Source organism: Vulpes vulpes, unplaced genomic scaffold, assembly GCF_048418805.1.
Source record: "Vulpes vulpes isolate BD-2025 unplaced genomic scaffold, VulVul3 u000000807, whole genome shotgun sequence".
In the NCBI taxonomy this organism is placed as follows: Eukaryota; Metazoa; Chordata; class Mammalia; order Carnivora; family Canidae; genus Vulpes; species Vulpes vulpes.
This window is the reverse complement of record NW_027325850.1, coordinates 14,048-27,092: the sequence shown is the minus strand read 5'-3', so window position 1 is coordinate 27,092 and position 13,045 is coordinate 14,048. Positions and strand designations below refer to the sequence as shown.

The 13,045-nt window shown below is 38.6% G+C and overlaps 1 protein-coding gene and 1 pseudogene across 1 annotated transcript in view; both read left to right on the top strand.

The window, feature by feature from the left end:
• The window catches only part of LOC140597587 (piwi-like protein 3), a 40,088-nt gene that overhangs the window by 14,780 nt on the left and 12,263 nt on the right, over positions 1–13,045 (top strand). The window lies entirely within an intron of this gene.
• On the top strand, positions 3,131–4,643 carry LOC140597586 (FAS-associated factor 2 pseudogene; annotated as a pseudogene).

Sequence of the window (13,045 nt, the reverse complement as noted above, 5' to 3'; positions counted from 1 at the left end):
TCTTTAAAGAAAGAAAACCGTACTTGGTGAGTTATAGAGGAAGTTGGCCTGCCAAAAAACATAGTCATTCCTTGAATTAAACACCATGTGCCAACCTTCTGCCAAGCACTGAGTTAGGTGTTGCAAACAGAAAGACAATTAAGAGTACCCGTCCTCAAGCAGAGAGATATATACAGAGGTAGATACTTATAAAATAATGCAGCAAGTGAAATATTATGCATAGAATATTACTGAAGCACAAAAAGCAATTATCTTGATATCTCTTAGGAAACAGGTAACAGAAATAGTGCATGTGTAACCAGTATCCTTGTTCCTAATGACCAGATCAGCACATTCAATGTATAGCTGAATGTTTAGATTGATATGACATTACCTTTCTTGGCTAGGAACAAGATTTCTCTTAGGAGAGGCTGAACATGCATATTCAAATAGAGTTTGCTATCAGAAAAGTGGAAAGGTTTTTGAGGGCTCAGAATTAGTATTTCTTCTTACATTTGCCACCCCACCCCCAGACACGCACACAGTTTAACTCTCTGTACACCATAGTGTCCCATGCCTTTCTGCTGTTGGCCATATAGAAAATAAATACTTTTTGAAAAAGCTTTGCTCTATAACATTTCCAGGCTCCTTCATGTGGGCTCACTTTTCTACTCAGCATGTTTCTCTACATTAAACTCTGGTAGATATGATAAGCAAGTAGCTAAAGAGCATTTAAAAGAGTTTACACTGTGAATGGAAAAATACAGATTTTACTGCCTTTGTTGCCTTTTAAAACTAAACCTCTTCTTGAATGTATTTGTATAGGATTTTCATAGCCCTCCCCTCTGGAGCAATGTTTTAGCAATGCTGCTCTGAGTTTTAATCACTGGATATTTGTTTTTTTCTTCCACACTAATTTCAAATCACAAACTAACATTCAAATTGAAAACAGTAATAGGTTTACAGTCTTTCAATTTACTTTTAACTTCATGCTATCTAAAAAAAAAAAAAAAACTTCAGGCTATCTTTTCAGAGCATCTGATCAAGTTTAACACCATTGGATAGTTTAAAACTCAGTTTGCAGTAATCCACAGCCCTCAGAAATATTTGACTTCTACCTAAAAGTAAATAAAGGTAAAAAGTCTCTACATCTTCAATAAAAGTTTTCAAAAATGAATCAGCCACATGTTTTGAGTCCCATCTCTGTGAGCAAATTTCCAGAATAAATCATTTCTGGGCTTGGCTGAATTCCAGAGCACTGCAGGTCTCAGTCCAGAGGGCTGCATATATATGCAGATTGGCCATTCAAAGTTAAGGAAATACCTGCTTTCTATATTTATAGATGCTGCCACTTATATTTTGCATTTTATATGATCATTTCCTTGTCTACCTTAAACTATTAAGTTCATGAGTATGGGAATCTCTTCATTGTATTTCCAGCCATAGCTCACTCAGTACCTAGACCAACAGTAGGCACTCAAGGAATACCTGCTAAATCGCCAAATCCCGTGTTTAGGACTGTGAGTGAATAATGGGAACAGAGTTGTACTCAGATGTTAAAGATGACTTCGTATATATTGATCCCTAGATATATGAAGTCAAAAATAACAACAATAAGGAGGGCTTAGATAACTAAAAGTGTTCCTAGAGTAGTATAGCAAATAGGTTCCAGGGAGCTTCATGGACGCTTTCCCCTACCTCACTTATTAACTGGCATTAAGGTAGGAATGTATAGCACAATGCTTCCTTTAAGCAACAAACTTTCAGAAGTATTGCTCCAAGACACAACTCACATAGCAAATAAAGTATAATGTCTTAGAATGGTCTTTAGGACCTGAATTTCTAATTGAGATCTTGTTTTAAAATTTCCTAACTCACACACACACACACACACACACACACACACACAAACAGGGCATATGCAATATATACTTCTGTGTGTGTAGGTATATATATAAGAAATAGCAATGCTATCTATATACAATTGATACATATACTAATATATATGAGTAACTATATATTTATACATTATATAAGTAACATGTTTGTAATATTTAAATATTACATATGTGATATCTATGTAATACAAACTTATTTATTATAGAAGTCATAACTAAGTTATTAAGCTGTTATCCCTTTTGACAATAAATATCATCTCTCTTGGTCTTACTTACTCTCTATTTCCCAGTTGGGCTTTTAGGCATTTGATGGTGAGAGAATGAGTTAATTTTACCTCTCTAAACAAAGCCAACTGGGAAATGGCTTGGATGCCACCATGGAGGTAATAGAAGATGCCCAATTTTGGTAAATAAAAAACATGTGACTAGATGTCTCCTCATTATTTCAATATTGTATAAATAATACTCTTAAAAATATCAAACAGATCATAAGAATATCTTATAATATTTCAACTCCAATTTTATAGAGAAACACAAATTGTAGCTGTCAGAATGATCCTCTTTCCTAAGCAAAACAACTAACGTAGCAACAAGGTGTATGAGGAGATCAGCAATTTATAAAAGGACTACCTTTTGCTTCTAGTTTTAAATTCTTCACTGGGTCAAACTGTGACTTCATGGCTACTTATTTAATGTGTGTTTGTGTGCATAGGTCTGTGTTTTCTTTCCAGTTATGTTGCCAGTTTATTCAGCAATTTTACCATTTTGACAAAGCTTATGGATTTAAGACGTTTTATAGCAGAATTATTTATTATGAACAAAGTTTCATCTTAATAAAGATGTACTTGTATGGACAAGTACATTTTAATTTTTTCAAGATACATTAATGAAAAAATATTCTGGATCTGTTTTCATTCTTTCTTTTATTCTACACTCCTTCCCCACAAAAAAGTATGCACATATACATAATTATTTTTTACATAATTATTAAGACAAAATTAATATGATTCAGTCAGAGTTCAGGTATGACATTTGTTAATTCATATGGCTAGTGCTCGAAAGGAAATATTATTTATATAAAGGTAGTCTTATAGGGCTAAGCAACAAAAGAAAACCGAATTGAATATGGCAAATAACATGGAATTAAGTACTGTTTCAAGCGTAATTTTTTTTTAAATGTGGTCATTCTGCACTGTTATTCATTCTGTTCAAAGAAAAAGCAACCTTGAGTAATGTATTTTTAAAATCAGCAACTTAATTAGAGGAAAATTTTTAAACAGGCAAAACAAAACAAAACACCCAGAGTATGAAAATCAAAACAGGAAATTACGTTACAATAAGAGGTAATCAAATCATTCCTTTAAGAAGCGTAGAGGCGGCGGCCAAATGGCAGCGCCTGAGGAGCCGGATATAACCCAGGAGCAGACAGAGAAACTGCTGCAGTTTCAGGATCTAACTGGCATAGCAACTATGGATCAATGCTGCCATCCCTTGGAACAGCATTACTGGGACATAGAGGCTGCTGTACAGGACCGATTGAATGAACAAGAGGGTGTGCCAGATGTTTTCAACCCACCTCCATCCTGACCCCTGCAAGTTAATACAGTTGAGCACAGGCTCTACAGTTAGGCTATTGCAAGACCACAGCCAAGGGGGCTGCCTGGATGGGGTTATTACTTAATAATGCTTCCATTCCGATTTACCTACACAATACTTGATATATTTAGGTTTGCCCCTCGCAGCTGGGTCACTGACCCCGTTGGGGACATTGTTTCATTTATGCTCTCTTTTGAAGAGAAATATGGGAGGGCACACCCTGCCTTCCACCAGGGAACGTACAGCCAGGCACTTAACGATGCCAAGCGGGAGCTTTGGTTGCTTTTGGTTTGTCTTCATGGAGATGATCCCCAGGACTCCGATGAGTTCTGTTGCAACACACTCTGGGCCCTGAAGTTATTTCCCTAATAAACACTAGGATGCTTCGCTGGGCATGCTCCGCAAATAAACCTGAGGGATATAGGGTCTTGCAGGGTTTAGGAGGGAACACCTATCCATTCCTGGCCTTGATTATGCTGAAGGATCAGAGAACGACTGCAGTGGGACCCGATGACCTTATTAACCAGCTGACATGTATCATGGATGCAAACCAGACTTACCTCGTGTCAGAACGCCTTGAAAGGGAAGAACGAAATCAGACCCAGGTCCTGCGACAACAGAAAGACGAGGCCTATCTGGCCTCTCTCAGGGCTGACCAGGAGAAGGAAAGGAAGACACGGGAGGAGCCAGAGCTGAAGGGGCGCAAGGAGGAGGAGGAGGTGCAACAGCAAAAGTTGGCAGAGGAGAGAGGTGCGCGGAATCTACAAGAGGAAAAGGAGGGGAAGCTGGAGTATCTGCCCCCAGAGCCTTCCCCTGATGACCCTGAAAGTGTCAAGATCATTTTCAAATTAGCCAATGATTCTCGAGTAGAGAGATGATTCCACTTTTCGCAGTCTCTAACAGTAATCCATGACTACTTCTTCTCCTTGAAAGAAAGCCCTGAAAAGTTTCAGATTGAAGCCAACTTTCCCCGGCGGGTGCTGCCTTGCATCCCTTCAGAGGAGTGGCCCAACACCCCCACACTTCAGGAGGCCAGACTTAGCCACACAGAAGTTCTCTGTTCAGGACCTGAAAGATGAATGACATTTTTCTTCCCTCTCCCCTCCTAATCCCTAAACGAAATGGAGAAACAAACAAACAAACAAAAACCGAGAGAGAAATTCATATTATTATTATAATACAATATTTTTTTAAAGATTGCTGTATCCTAAGGGAGGATCAGAAACCATGCAGCCCAAAAGAGTCACCACCTGTGTGTGTGTGTGCGAAGGTCAGCAGTGAACGTTCCCACTGGCAAGCCCACCCTTCCCTACTGCCTCTGCACCACACACCTTCCAAAGAAAGGTCGAAGGACTTCGACCCAGTCATTGTCCCAACTGGGGAAGGGGACATTCCCACTAGTTCTCATTCATCCTTGCTTTTATGAAAAATAAAAGTGGAAAAAAACATCTATCAACCAGCTACTACTGCAGCATCTCCTGACGACTTGCTTCTCCCACCACCAGAGAAGAGGCACAGAAGAGAGATGTTCCTTGAACTTCCCACATTTTATGAATAACTTCTAAATGTTTTTTGTTGCTTTGTAATGACCAAAGGAATGAGACTGACAATGTTGTGCCCCTAAGTAATAAGCAGGTCAGCACAAGGTGGGTGCAGCCCAAAATAGTCAGTCCTGCTCTGCTTGTCCAGGGGTAGGGGGTTTTGTTAAATTTCCTGAGTCCCACAACATAGCTGGGTTTTTTTTTTTTTAACTTTATTTGATAAAGAGCCAATTCTTAAGCCCATGAATTCATGCTCTGGGCTCCTTAGCCCACAAGAGTGTAATAAAGGTGACCTGGGCTGGTTTGTGCTTATTTTTGCCATTGTCCCTCTCACATTCCTAGAGAGGTTGTTCTTTTTTGTCCAACTCTTGCTGTCCTTTCTTACCATCTATGCGCCTCGCTTGGAGTATTGGGAGAAATCTGGAGTTCATTGCCCCACAAAGTCTCTGTACAGATATCCCCATATATGCAGTGTGAACTCTGTGTATACTCATTAACTGCAGTTGTCCCTTGGAATCTGTACTAGATGGTTACTATGCAATCTGAACCAAAGGATAGCAGCTCTTCATTCCTCTTCTGATGTGTACGTGCTCTTCCTGCCCAGCCCCGAGTGTTCCTGAATTGCCAATCTTGGTGCCTTATCAAAGGACTAGCAGGGTCAATGGTAGAACCAGCAGAACCCCATGATGGTGCCCTGCCTGTATCAGTGGGAGAAGTGGGTGGTGGTGGTGGTGGTGGTGGTTCAAGGATAGAACTAGAAACCTTGAAGGGAGCCAAGACAGAACTCCAGGTGTGTGTAAACTGCTGGAAGGTACAGTTAGTTTCTGATATAGCCACCTGCTGGAGGCAGGTTTTAATCCTCTCCCTCTATTGCTGTTTTGAGGTAATAGGGGTTTTTTAACCTCTGGATGGATGTCCCTTCTTTGGTTGAGTTTATGGTAATGGGTACATGGGTCATGCCATGTATTATTAACAGATGTCAGCATGAGCTGGCAAATATTCCAAAGTGTTCTATAGCTAGACTGGTGCAGACTTGTAACACAGCAACCTACTGAAGTAACTGGAGCCTAGCATGCTTTGAGGCCAGGCTTCATATCAAGATAAAACATAACGTGGTAGATTTGCAGTCTCCAAAGGCTTTCTCTCTTGCTTCCCTAAAATCTAAGGGCAACTCTTTCTCTTTTAGGTAGCAGTGATGTACGTGGCTTCTCCTCTGCATCCCACATTGGTTGGGGTAAACATGGGTAAGGGACAGAATAAGGAACCTCACAAGGCACCACCTAGGGAGCCCGGGAATTACCCAGTGGTCTTGGCACAGATGTCTAAAACACCATCTCTAGGAAAATTTAATTTAATTCTGCTCCTCGCTGCCGATTATTCCATTTTGTTTACTGCTGCCTCAAGGCCAGATGAGTGGGAAGTCACTGTCTATTGGCATGAAAGGTATCTGGAATGGATACCAGGATAAAGCATGTTCTCTATTCAGCCTTATGTGAAGTCTGCTTCATGCTTACAACCATGCAAAGAGGAATTTTCCCACATAACTTTGAGTCTCCCTCCCTGTCAAACTCATAGCTATTTCCCCGGCAGTACACAGAAGGGCAGGATTTTAAGGGCCTTCTCTAGGTTGGGTATTGTTTTGGGTGTTTTGCCCACACATCTTTGGGAAGTTGTAAAACTTTTTCCTTAATTCAGTCTGCATCTTATTCTACAACGTGCACGTTATGTCTCTTGGCCTTTCAATACTTGTTCAGGGAAGGAGGTCAGATGCCAGACTGTTAAGAAAAAGTGTATGTCGGTACGGTTCTTGGGATGGCCTACCCATTTACTTTAGGTTTCAGGAAGTTTTATCTGAAGCACATGTTCCTTCCTAGTCCATGTGGAAACAAGCCTGCTTTGCTCAGACCCCATTCCTGTCTCCTTACCGTAGGGCTGCTGCATAGGTGTCATCTCCCTTCCTCCTCCAGGAAGGATGCACATTTTGTCACTTAAAGCCAGTACAATCTGTTACTCCCAAGGACCTCGGAACTCCATGGGACCTGCAAGGGAGAAAATACTGAGAAGCCGATGATCTGCAAGGATTCGCTCATTTCCAGATCACCTCCGGGTTGTTTCAGCTGTTTATCAAACAGCAAGCCATCAGCCTAAAAAAAAAAAAAAAACACTTGTTTCAAGTTCTCTTCTGCATCCCAAAACTGACGTTGTAGATTCAACTGAATGACATGGGAAATGACCAAGCAAAGACACCCAGTTGGAGTCCGTTGAATTTCTGCAGTTAGTGGGGCATTTCTGGTCTTTTCTTCCACTTCTGCAGAATTTCCTGCAGCAAATACTTCTTTTGTCCTTGCTTGCCTCCACTGTGATGTTTGGATAAAAAATGATCAGAGAATATCTCTTAAAAAATAATAAGGAACCTAGAATCTTCAGCTGAGCAGTCATTATGAAAATTGCTAATGGTGCCAAGGCCAAGGAAAGAGTTTCAGAAAATGACTGTGGGAGGAAAGAGTGATAACCCCCAGAATGAAAAATCAGGGGAGTATTACCTGGTGCTTGAACAAGGAGCTCCACTTTGCAACTGTTTCCTTTTTTTTTTTTTTTTTTTTTTAGGACTTGTGAGGAATGCAGCAAACAGGAAATCCCTCCACAAAAGATGCAGTGTCCCAACTTGGTACTGCGCCTGAATAGTTTACGTGATAATTTACTGAAGAAATCTAGTGTACTTTAAATTTTTTTCATAAAAGTTCCCATTGTGTTGTAGGTTAACATTAAATGTTTTATACAAAAAAATCATTTTTAATCATTAATGATTAAATCATTCTGGTAAAAGATTAATATCAATGTAGTATGAATAAGCCCATTATAAATAGCATGTTGTCTGAAAATGGAAAGAAGAGTTTAGATACATGAACCTGAAAGTCATCACTAGAAACCATTAAGATACCTAGAATTTTCATCTGAATTCACTCATTCTTAATTGATCATTTATCTATCACCAGTAGGTTGGACTTTTGTGGGGTTTGGGATAAAAAAAAAAAAAAAAAAGAAAAAAAACAAACTCTCCTTAAGTAACTTTCATTCAATCAAGAGAAAGAAAAAATATAAACAGGTAATAGCAACATTCTCTATCTGTATACAAAATGCTTATAGATGCTACTTATTTATTATATGCCCATGTCAGAATTTGTTTTTTTTAATTTTTTTTAATTTTTATTTATTTATGATAGTCATACAGAGAGAGAGAGAGAGGCAGAGACATAGGCAGAGGGAGAAGCAGGCTCCATGCACCGGGAGCCCGACGTGGGATTTGATCCTGGGTCTCCAGGATTGCGCCCTGGGTCTAAGGCAGGCGCTAAACCACTGCGCCACCCAGGGTTCCCCCATGTCAGAATTTGTATACATAAACCAAGTCAGGGATGCTGGCCACCTCTTTGAAGTTTTTCACCATTTTACCCAGCTCTTCATTCTTTTTTTTTTTTTTTAATTTTTATTTATTTATGATAGTCACAAAGAGAGAGAGAGAGAGGCAGAGACACAGGCAGAGGGAGAAGCAGGCTCCATGCACCGGGAGCCCGACGTGGGATTCGATCCCGGGTCTCCAGGATCGCGCCCTGGGCCAAAGGCAGGCGCTAAACCACTGCGCCACCCAGGGATCCCCCCAGCTCTTCATTCTTGTTTGATAGTTATTAAACACCTGAGGGGAAGAATCTAGTAAAACCAAAATATTTAAATAGTCACACAATGGTCATTTTGACAGAGATGTTGCTGGTCATAAACCAGTCATGTGGGGATCCCTGGATGGCTCAGCGGTTTAGTGCCTGCCCTTGGCCTAGGGCGTGGTCCTGGAGTCCCGGGATCGAGTCCTGCGTCGGGCTCCTGGCATGGAGCCTGCTTCTCCCTCTGCCTGTGTCTCCGCCTCTCTCTCTCTTGTCTCTGTCTCTGTCTCTAATGAATAAATAAAATCTTAAAAAATAAATAAATAAACCAGTCATGTGAATTACACCAAGTTATTTTGCAGCTGATTATACAGCTGTAAGTACTTCTTTTAGTGATTGCATCAAGAGTACTAATATATACATCTGGATTGGAAGACTGAGATGCAGTATTGAGGTGGAAGGCTTATTTGAAATCCATCTGCTATGGATTTTAACTTCACCAGGGTGGTAAAATGATCTGAACCACATAATCTACTCTAGTATCTTCTCCTAGTTTCATAGGGAACAGCAGGAGAGATACAAAGTTGCGAGAAATCCAAAGTTGGAAACCTTTTCATGTAGTGTTCCTGAATCTCAAGGAAATCCAGCTTATTAGTTTCAAAAGAATCTTTCAGCCACTACTGCATCTGTGCTTCCATCTGGGTGGGGACCTAACTGAAATGTGATTCCATGTTGGAAACCAGTATACAGAAAAGTCAGTTCCCAGCTTCAGAGGAGATTGGCAGAATACAGTTTGGATCCAGGTTCAGTAAGTACAATTTGCTAGTTTATTTTAGTTTCCAAAGCCATCCAACTTTCATTTGCCCTGGCTCTTGATGTTTTAGAAACTTGGCAATAGAATGATCTTATTAAATAGATCCTCCCCTCATATAAGCATCTTCAGATTGAAAGGCCACATAAATTTTGTTTTTCAATTCTAAACGCATACAAGATTTTTATCTGTCCCATTATGGATCAGACTTACCTTTCGTTTCTCCCTAGCTCTCCTGTATTTTTTTCTGTATTCATTTAGATTTAATTTTTTTAAGGCAAGAACCATGTATAAGGTGACTTATTCATGTTCAAAATCTTAGTACTTAATACAAAATCTGGCATATAGTCATTAATCAATAGCATTATAGTTAATAATACATATTATGAGGAAAACATTTTCTATTAACATAGATTACTTTTCAGGCCTATCATATATGACATATATATGTATATACACATGTATACACATATCTGTGATACATATCTCTCTATATGTTACAGTAATAATTGGTATGTGAAGTTGTACCTGCACATATATATATAATCTCTATCAGATTCCCTAGCCATAATATCAACACAGCAAAGAATACATCTTAATAGAAAGATTTATGATTAGTAAATTAAACAGAGAATGGCAATATGACCCAGCAATTTCACTCCTAGGTATCTGCTCAAAAGAATGAAAACTATTACTCAAACAAAAAATTGTATGTAGATGTTCATAGCAAAATTCACAATAGCCAAAAGGTAGAAAGGATGCAAATATCCACCAACTGAGGAACAGATAAACAGAATGTGACATAATACATACAAAGAATATTATTCAGCCATAGAAATAATGAAGTCCTAGCACATGCTACAACACGGATCAAGCTTGAAAACTTTATAATGAGGGAAAGAAACCAGTCATAAAAGTTACATATTATATGATTCCATTTATATCAAAAATCCACCCTGACACATACATAGAGACAGGAAGAAGATCTGTGGTTGCCAGGGGCTGGGCTGGGCACGAAGTGATGGGAAGATAATAGTTGGTTTCTTTCGGGGTTGATAGAAATGTTTGGAGCTAGATAGAAGTGATGGTTTTCACACATTGTGAATGTAAAGTAAATGCTAAATTTCACATTTGAAAGTGGTTAAAATGGTAAATTGTATGTGTATTTTACCATAACAAATATATTTGTGCCAGAATTGCTGTTTAATCAAACTACATTTTAAAAATTAAAAATCTTGAATTCATTATTTTTTTTCTAGAATTATATAGCAGTTATAGCTCACCTGACTTACTTGACTAAAATCATCTTTTTTTTTTTTATTTTTATTTATTTATGATAGTCACAGAGAGAGAGAGGCAGAGACACAGGCAGAGGGAGAAGCAGGCTCCATGCACCGGGAGCCCGAAGTGGGATTCGATCCTGGGTCTCCAGGATCGCGCCCAGGGCCAAAGGCAGGCGCCAAACCGCTGCGCCACCCAGGGTTCCCTTCTTTTTTTTTTTTTAAGGAAACTTCAGTCTATTGAAATCTCTGTTCTCTATCGATGAAAATATATCAAAATCATTAATTACTTTAGTTCAAATGATTGATTGTTATCCATAGTTCACCTACTCTTTTCTTTTCCATTATAATAACTAATTCAATGCTGTTCCTTTGAGAAAAAGGCAGGTTTTTTTAAATTAAATACTGAAAATCTAAATATTTTTGTGGATACAATTAATTTATTCAAAGAAAATTATTTTAAAAGTTTTACCTGCCATTGCTTTGTAGTTCATAATCATTAGAATTCATAACATAATCATTACTTTACTGTCTTATGTCACTGGATCGAGATCATCAATATGTAAATTATATATATAATAGATGGAGTTATAAACACTAAAAGTATCGAGTCAATGGAATAATATTACGAAGGAGAGATGATGTTGAAATTATGGTGGTGTAGATGAGCTTCACTGAAAAATATAAACTTTCACATGCATCTAGAAAAATTGATAGGATTTGATAGTTTACCATAGCAGGAGAGAATGATGAACATTCCAGGTGTCCAGGCAAGACAGAAGATGCTTCAGGATTTCAATATCTCCATTGTAAATGATTGAAAATGCCTTGCCACTATTTCCCAGCGTGTAACTGCATCCACTCATACGTGTCCTGTACACTCTGGGATGAGAGATCTTTCTAAAAGACAAATCTATTTGGCCTAATAATTACAATAGCATGCATTTATGCAGTGGTTACTTTGTCCCAGACACTGTTGTGTCTTCACAGTTAAACACTTAATCATCATAACAATTGTGCAAGATTTTTCCTTACCCTGTCAAAATACTTATAAATATTACAAGAAAATCAGATTCTGAATCCCACCATGAGCTGCCTGTATCTTCTGACTCAATGTTCAAACCAAATGACTCAAATACAAGAGAAACAGTAACTTATCCAATTATCTAATAGGTACTTACTGAATGCCACGTCCTCTCACCCCTCCATATGTCTTTGTCTGTGTGATGTCTGTGGACTCAAATGTTCCCTACTACCTTCTTATTTCCTCTGCCTTTTGTATGAATGTACATTCCCTCTCACCTTTGAGCAGTATTCTCTGATGTAAAAATAGTTACACTTTGTTTTTATGCCCAGGTTTTGGCTATTATTTATAAAGCTGTGTTAAAGATTCAAATATAGTTCTTTGTGTAAACATATATTTTCATTTTTGTTGGGTAAGTGCCTATAAGAGGAATTGCTGGATCATTAGGAAAGTCAAGTTTAACTTTCTGAGAAACTGCCAAACCACTCTCCAAAGTGCAGTGGCACATTTCATTTCTTACAATCATTTTGTCCCTCATCTTCAACAAAACTTAGTATTATTGGTTTTATTAATTTCAGCCATTCTGCTGAGCATGTAGTGCTATCATATGTGATCTGGTTTGTGTTTTCCTAATGACTAATGATGTTGAGCGTCCTTTCCTGTGTATTTTCCGTTCGTTTATCTTCTATGGTGAAATGTATGATAAAATCAAAACCCCATTTTAATTAAGTTACTTGGTTTCATACTAAGGAGTAGTAAGATTATTTAGATATTCAACTTACATGTCCTTTATCACATATATGTGTTACAAATATTTCACTTGAATTTACAACCCTGAGGTCAGGAGTCCCTCGCTCCACTGACTGAGCCAGCCAGGCTCCGTAGCCTGCTTTACTGTTTTATACTACTTTGGACTCTTATTTTTCCTGAATCTGTGTGTATATACTTTTTAGCAACTTGGGAAAATTCTGGCTATTTGTTATTCAAATATTTTGTTCTTACTCTGTGTCCTTCATTTTCTAGCAATCCAATTACATGAATGTATGCTCTGTTAATATACCAAGTCCTTTGTTTTTAAGCTTGGTAAGAAAAGTCTTGGGAAATTTTTATACTTAATTTAGCTTCAAAACTAAGGCAGTATCCTGAGGACTCTACTTAATGCCCTGTGTATCACTAGATCTTTCCACACTGGCAAGTGGACACATGAGTTATCCTCAGCCCTGTGAGAGCTCCAGGAACTTTTCTACTCCTTTCCTGTAGCTC